Consider the following 6,039-nt stretch of genomic DNA (forward strand, 5'->3'; position numbering starts at 1 on the left):
AATTAAAAGTCGACTAATCTATCGACATCCATATGTCGATAGAATAGTCGATATTTAATTAAGCACTAGGAGCAGACGCATTTTTGCTCTCGCCGGCCGGGGTATGGTAATTAACCAATGTACATACAATTGTACAACTTATTTTATTAACATAAGGTTCACAAATGGTTAACTGTATCGATGGTTTAACAGTCGTCACTGACCTTTGATAGACCTTATACCTTTGCAGTAAGGTCTAAGAATGTTTAAAAACCAATGTGGACGATGGTACAGTCACCAGCAATAATATGTTAACAATAGCTGCAGTTCCTACATAGAACAAACTTTTAATTCAATAACTCATTGGCTCAACGATCACAACCTCATAATAAATAATGATAAATCAAAATTAATCCAATTCAGACCAAGACAAAAGCAACCCCTAAATCTCAAAACTGTAATAAACAACCTAAATATTGAAGAAGTACCCGACTGCACATTATTGGGCCTTACACTAGACAGCCATTTGACATGGAAAAAACATGTAGAAAAAATTAAAAATAAACTTGCCCGATTAGTGTATGCACTTAGCGTATTGAAGTGTAGCACTACCTTAGAGTGTGCGCTGGCGGCGTATCACTCACAAGCAGTCGCATGGCTACGTTACGGGCTTCTCTTGTGGGGCCACAGCACCGACATTCAAAACGTTTTCATCATGCAGAAAAAATGTATCAGGATCCTAGTAAATATACATCCACCCCACAGCTGTAGACCACACTTCAAAGATCTTAACTTACTGACCCTCCCCTCTCTGTACATTTTGGAAGTAGCTACATTTGTCCGAAAAAACCTACATTTATTCCAATTTTGTCAAAACCCTCGACGTCAACACTACATAGAACTTCCGGAGCCTAAATTAGAAATATATAAGAACGGACCATACTACAGGGCCATAAATGTTTATAACAAAATCCCCACTTATTTAAAAACAGACTCCAATTTCATAAACCGCCTTAAAACTATGCTGATGGATAAATGTTACTACTCAATAGCCGAATTTATGGAGGATGATACTATGTAATAAATAAATAGTAACTTGTGCAGATAGATAATATAAATATAATTGTACAGTGGAACCTGGATAATTGCAATCTCAAGGGACCGGGCAATTTTTGTCAATTAACCAGGTTTTTCATTTAAGCAGGTCGTGTCAATTAACGAGGTTCAAAAAATCGTTGTGTCAATTATAGAGGTTTTCATTAATAGAGGTTGCGTTCTAACAAATTTCTTTTATGGAGGTGCAAATAACCATTTTAAGTAGATTTACACGCTCACATTCTATATATTGCTTCCGTCTATAGGTACTTGCACTTTTACACTACATTAATTACCACTTTATTTTCTTATCATTTGGGTTTAAAAAATTCCCTTGAATTGTAGAAGAAAGTTTTATTAGAATGTAAAAAGCATACTTTGTTTTTTATTGATCAAAACTATTTCACCTAATACAGGCTGTGATAGATACCCAATAAATAAATTAAATTCTGGATGGAGATATAAATAAAATGATCATTGCTATTAAAATATTGTTTCTGCTGTATACAACGACATTATTTCAATTACAGAGGTAATAAGCAAGACTCGTTTCAATAATAGAGGTAAAAACAAGAGCAAAAATAACGGATTTTTTTAGCACAGTGTCAATTATAGAGGTCTTAAGTTGCGATGTGGTCAATTATAGAGGCAAATTACGAAAAGCACTAAAATCTAAATTGCAATTATAGAGGTTCCAAAATTTCAATTATAGAGGCCTTTTGGTCTCAAGGGACCGGGACCGGACTTTTGGTTGCAATTATTGAGGTTTTCCATTTACCCAGGTGCCAATTAACCAGGTTTCACTGTATTATATTATAACATATATATTTTATATTAATACAAAAAGTAATAAGTACTTAAAACGTAATGTAGTTAGTAAACCTTGTTTATAGGTAATAAGATTCAAGTATTCATTAGAAGAGGCTGTTAAACTTAAAAGTGCAATTTAGAAAATGTATAAGTATTACTTTGTAGAGAAGTGCAATTTAGATAATGTTAATGTATAAGTATTATAATATCGAACCTAAGTATAAGTCAGTTGTAATAATAACCAAAACTATTGTTAACTAATTAACTAAATTGTTAACCACCAAAATTTTGCTACACCCTTTCCAGGGTCCATGTATTTAACATCTGTACTATGGTATGCAAATAAAGATCTCTTATCTCTTATCTCTTATGTTACACAACGAAAGCCGCAAAAATATTTGGCACGATCTTACTTGAAGAGCCATAAGAGCGCGTCACATATTTATGCGGCCTTCGAAGAGTGACATATATATTCGAATTTAATATAACACATAACAAAGTAACATCGAATTTAACATAGTGACATATTATTGCAGGTGACTGTACCTATCGAGTGTATAATGATCATATACTTCCGATTGTCGACTGATAAGATAGCTTTACAAATTCCTCGTTTTGTATTCAGCACTTACCTACTTATCTACTAATGTAAGTATTGATTGTACCGATTAAACTCGATCCCAACAAAAACATACACATGTGAAATGAGAGCCAAGTTCAATATATGTATATAGAATATGTGTCGTTGTTGACTTGCCGACAAAATAATTGATATCTAAGGTATATGGGTGCCAAGTTCTGTGCTGTAAAATGTAAAAAAGTGACTTTTTTGTTGGGATAAAAGAAAAAGTTTATGTACAAATACGACCTTAGACTTCGTAAGTTTATTTCTTCTATTGTAATTTTGATTTGGTATGTTCGTTACGGTTTTAATTTCAATAATGTACGTAGGTACTATGTACGTATTAGGGACGACCCGACAATTTGATAAGTCAAACAGGGCTCCAGTTCAGTGTACATTAGTCAGTAGCACATTATACTTAGTCTATCAAAACCTCATAAGATTCATAATTTGAGAGAACAAAGCGATAGTTGGTTCTTAATCGGTACCCAATAATTATAATATTATCAATATCATATCTTATCAGACTAAGTGTCACCGCGCAAAATAGTTATTAGTTTCATTAAGATGCCTATCTATCAGTATGAAAATATCGCCTTTGCACAGTGTTTCCTGTTTCGCAACGTTGTTTTATTCGTCTAAAGAGTTTAATTTTTTATTCTGTAACTCTCTGGTGCTAGTTTATTACGCTGAATTAGAGCTTTATAAAAAATAACATTTTGATTGGAGAATAAAAATAGTGTATATCGTTGTAGGGTGCTAAACTAGGGTGGGGTAGGGCACTAGGGTGTTATAGTGAAGTTATTACCAGCTGTGGATGAGAGGTAAGTAAACCATTAGTAACTTGTACAAGTTCCTGTAAACATGTGCATTAAGTTCATCATCATCGTACCCGAATTTTCTCGCCCACTGCCGGGTATACCTAGACCTCTCTTCGAGTACATCATTTGTCCCGGTCCTGAGCTATTAGTCTCATTCGGATGAATGATCTAATTAAAAACGTCAACAAAATCCGGGAAAACCTTATTGTCCTAATGATATATTCACCTATGCTTGCTTTCTGTTTTGTCTAATTCTCTTGAAAGTAACTAGCCTAATACTCAGTTAACTAAGTTTCTTAACTTACCCTAAAAACCGGATTTATGAGTGCGATGACGACATTTCGCTGGCCCAATATTACAGGGTTCTATGTTTCACTTTTATCGAACTGAAATTTGAACATTGTCATAGTGACATTGTCGAATTTCAACTATCTTGAAAATGTAACATCTAACCCTGTAATATTGGGCCAGCGATTTCACTTAGTCGTATTTAGTGTCTGAAGCATTACTAATATTCATAACCATAACCACCCGTTTATAACGTACCTATGCGGGGTACGTGCATGGTGCTGTCCCGCTCGCACACCGTCGGCGCACTCACAAAAGGTATTCAGTCTGATAACCGTCAATATAATTAGTATTAATTAATACACATACTCGTAATTATATGCGCCCTTGCGGTGAAAATAGCGTTCATTTTATTAATGAGCGTTATTAAACTCTGGGGTCTACTTTTACTTAGATTCTTCAGATTTACTCAGTGTGTTAAATGCAATTAGTTTGAGTGCATCGGTACTTTATTTGTAGGTGACGGTCGCCTACAGTTAGCATCTACGATAGCTCGCTCAGGTTCGGATCGTAAGAGAAAGTTCAAATAAAAGGTGTCTGATATGAAAAAGTTCTTATTGCAAGGTTCACAATTAAAAAGGTTCACTTAAATATGAGTTTAAACGGATCACAACTGGTCTAGGTTCTAGCTTAGGGCCTAGGGTCAGGTCACTTGGGTTCGCGTTCGGGTCCTGGATCGTAACTAAACTCGATTTTCCGGGTCCGCTCGTATTTGTATGATTTCGAGCACTGAATTATAGCCAATGTCGATCGAGTAAGAGCGGCTCTCTTTACGGTAATTACGGGCGCGCGACATTCTTAGAACTATGTCGCACCAAGTAACGCGTTCGGTCTCTCGATCGTGATTGGCTTATATTCTTTGGTAAAAATGCACAAGTTTAGACGTATTTGCCAGCGTTTTTGTCTTTCAATTTGGTATAAATCTAGGTTTCCTACTTTAAGCTAAATCGTTCGGCTATATAACTATATGTTTTTAGATAGGTCTAATTACGTTCTATATGCTGGTAATAGTTTAAACTAGTGTATGATTACGGTCTAGCTACAAGGTCTAAATTCAATGAGCCAAAGTTTGCCAGAATGACTTTTGTTATGCACATTTTCTTGTCCTACGGTTCGAGGAGAGAAGTGTGCGTCTAGATTTTACCTAGATCATAACCGTTACCATTTTCCACAATGTTTGTCATACGTACTTCTAGCCGCAGTTCTAAGCCTGAAGTAGGTATGAGTACCAAAGTTTTTCCCCAATTATTTTGGGGAAAATACCATTTGTTTACCTATCTACACACACACTCTTACGCTCTACTCTCGACCAATTACAGAACGCCGTGGCATGGCTCAACCACGTAAATATAAATCGAATGTAGGCAAATTTGGGACTCATTCTTATTATGGCTGGGATAGAGATATATAGGTTCTAATACTTATTATAAATTAATGGTTCAGTTAGGTCTCAAATAACATTACAACTTAGGCATAATACATAGTCTACCTAGATCTTAGGCTACCTACGGTGATCAAGATCTTTATTGTTAGCTATTACAACTTAAGTATCGGATTTAAAACTTAGGATCATCTATGAGATAAATATGGTCGGTTGTGGTCCGCGGGTCGGCTGTCGCCCACATTATTTAAATATAATGAGCATTTAGTATTACTTTTACTACTTAAGACGGCAGAAGAACGGCTGTGCTGGCCGCGTAGCCAAGATGCCAATCGCTAACGCTCCGTAGCGATCGAAACGCAACTGTCACTGTCACACTAATGGGGAAGAGTGATAGAGATACATAATGCTTTTCGTTGTCGAAGCGATAGCGATTGTAACCTTGGCTAGGGGGCCTGTTTTGGAGACCATGGGCGTATTGACACGTCCGAAACGTTGACATAAATAAATATGAAGTCCTATTTTACTACAATAATACCTATTATCGTAAATTCATGACAGTGAAAATGAATAAGAAGTTATAAAAAAAAATCAAAGACTTAGGGTCGGTTGCACCAAACTGTTCGTATCGTTAAAGAGTTCGCTAAATTTTTATGTATGGAAAGTTTCATAGTAAAGCGCCGGGGCGCGCCGGCTGACGGTGATCAGTCTGTCAAATGTGGTTGGTGCAACTGGCCCTTATTCGGACAGAAGGACATGAATAAGTACCTTTTCAATGTAAGTATTAGTACTCATTAAGACGCTTTCTGAATGCATAGGTAAACCTAGGTTAAAAACCAAAGTGCCAAAATACGTCAGTTTTACTCAGTTTACTAGGTAGGTAATTAGTAGGTAAAGGCTTATTAAGTGTTGTTGTAGGTACAGTCAGCAGCAGAAAAAATAACGTTTATAAATCATCACGTGAATTTTCTTTCGCATCTGTC

This window comes from Cydia fagiglandana, chromosome 2, assembly GCF_963556715.1.
Source record: "Cydia fagiglandana chromosome 2, ilCydFagi1.1, whole genome shotgun sequence".
Taxonomy (NCBI): domain Eukaryota; kingdom Metazoa; phylum Arthropoda; class Insecta; order Lepidoptera; family Tortricidae; genus Cydia; species Cydia fagiglandana.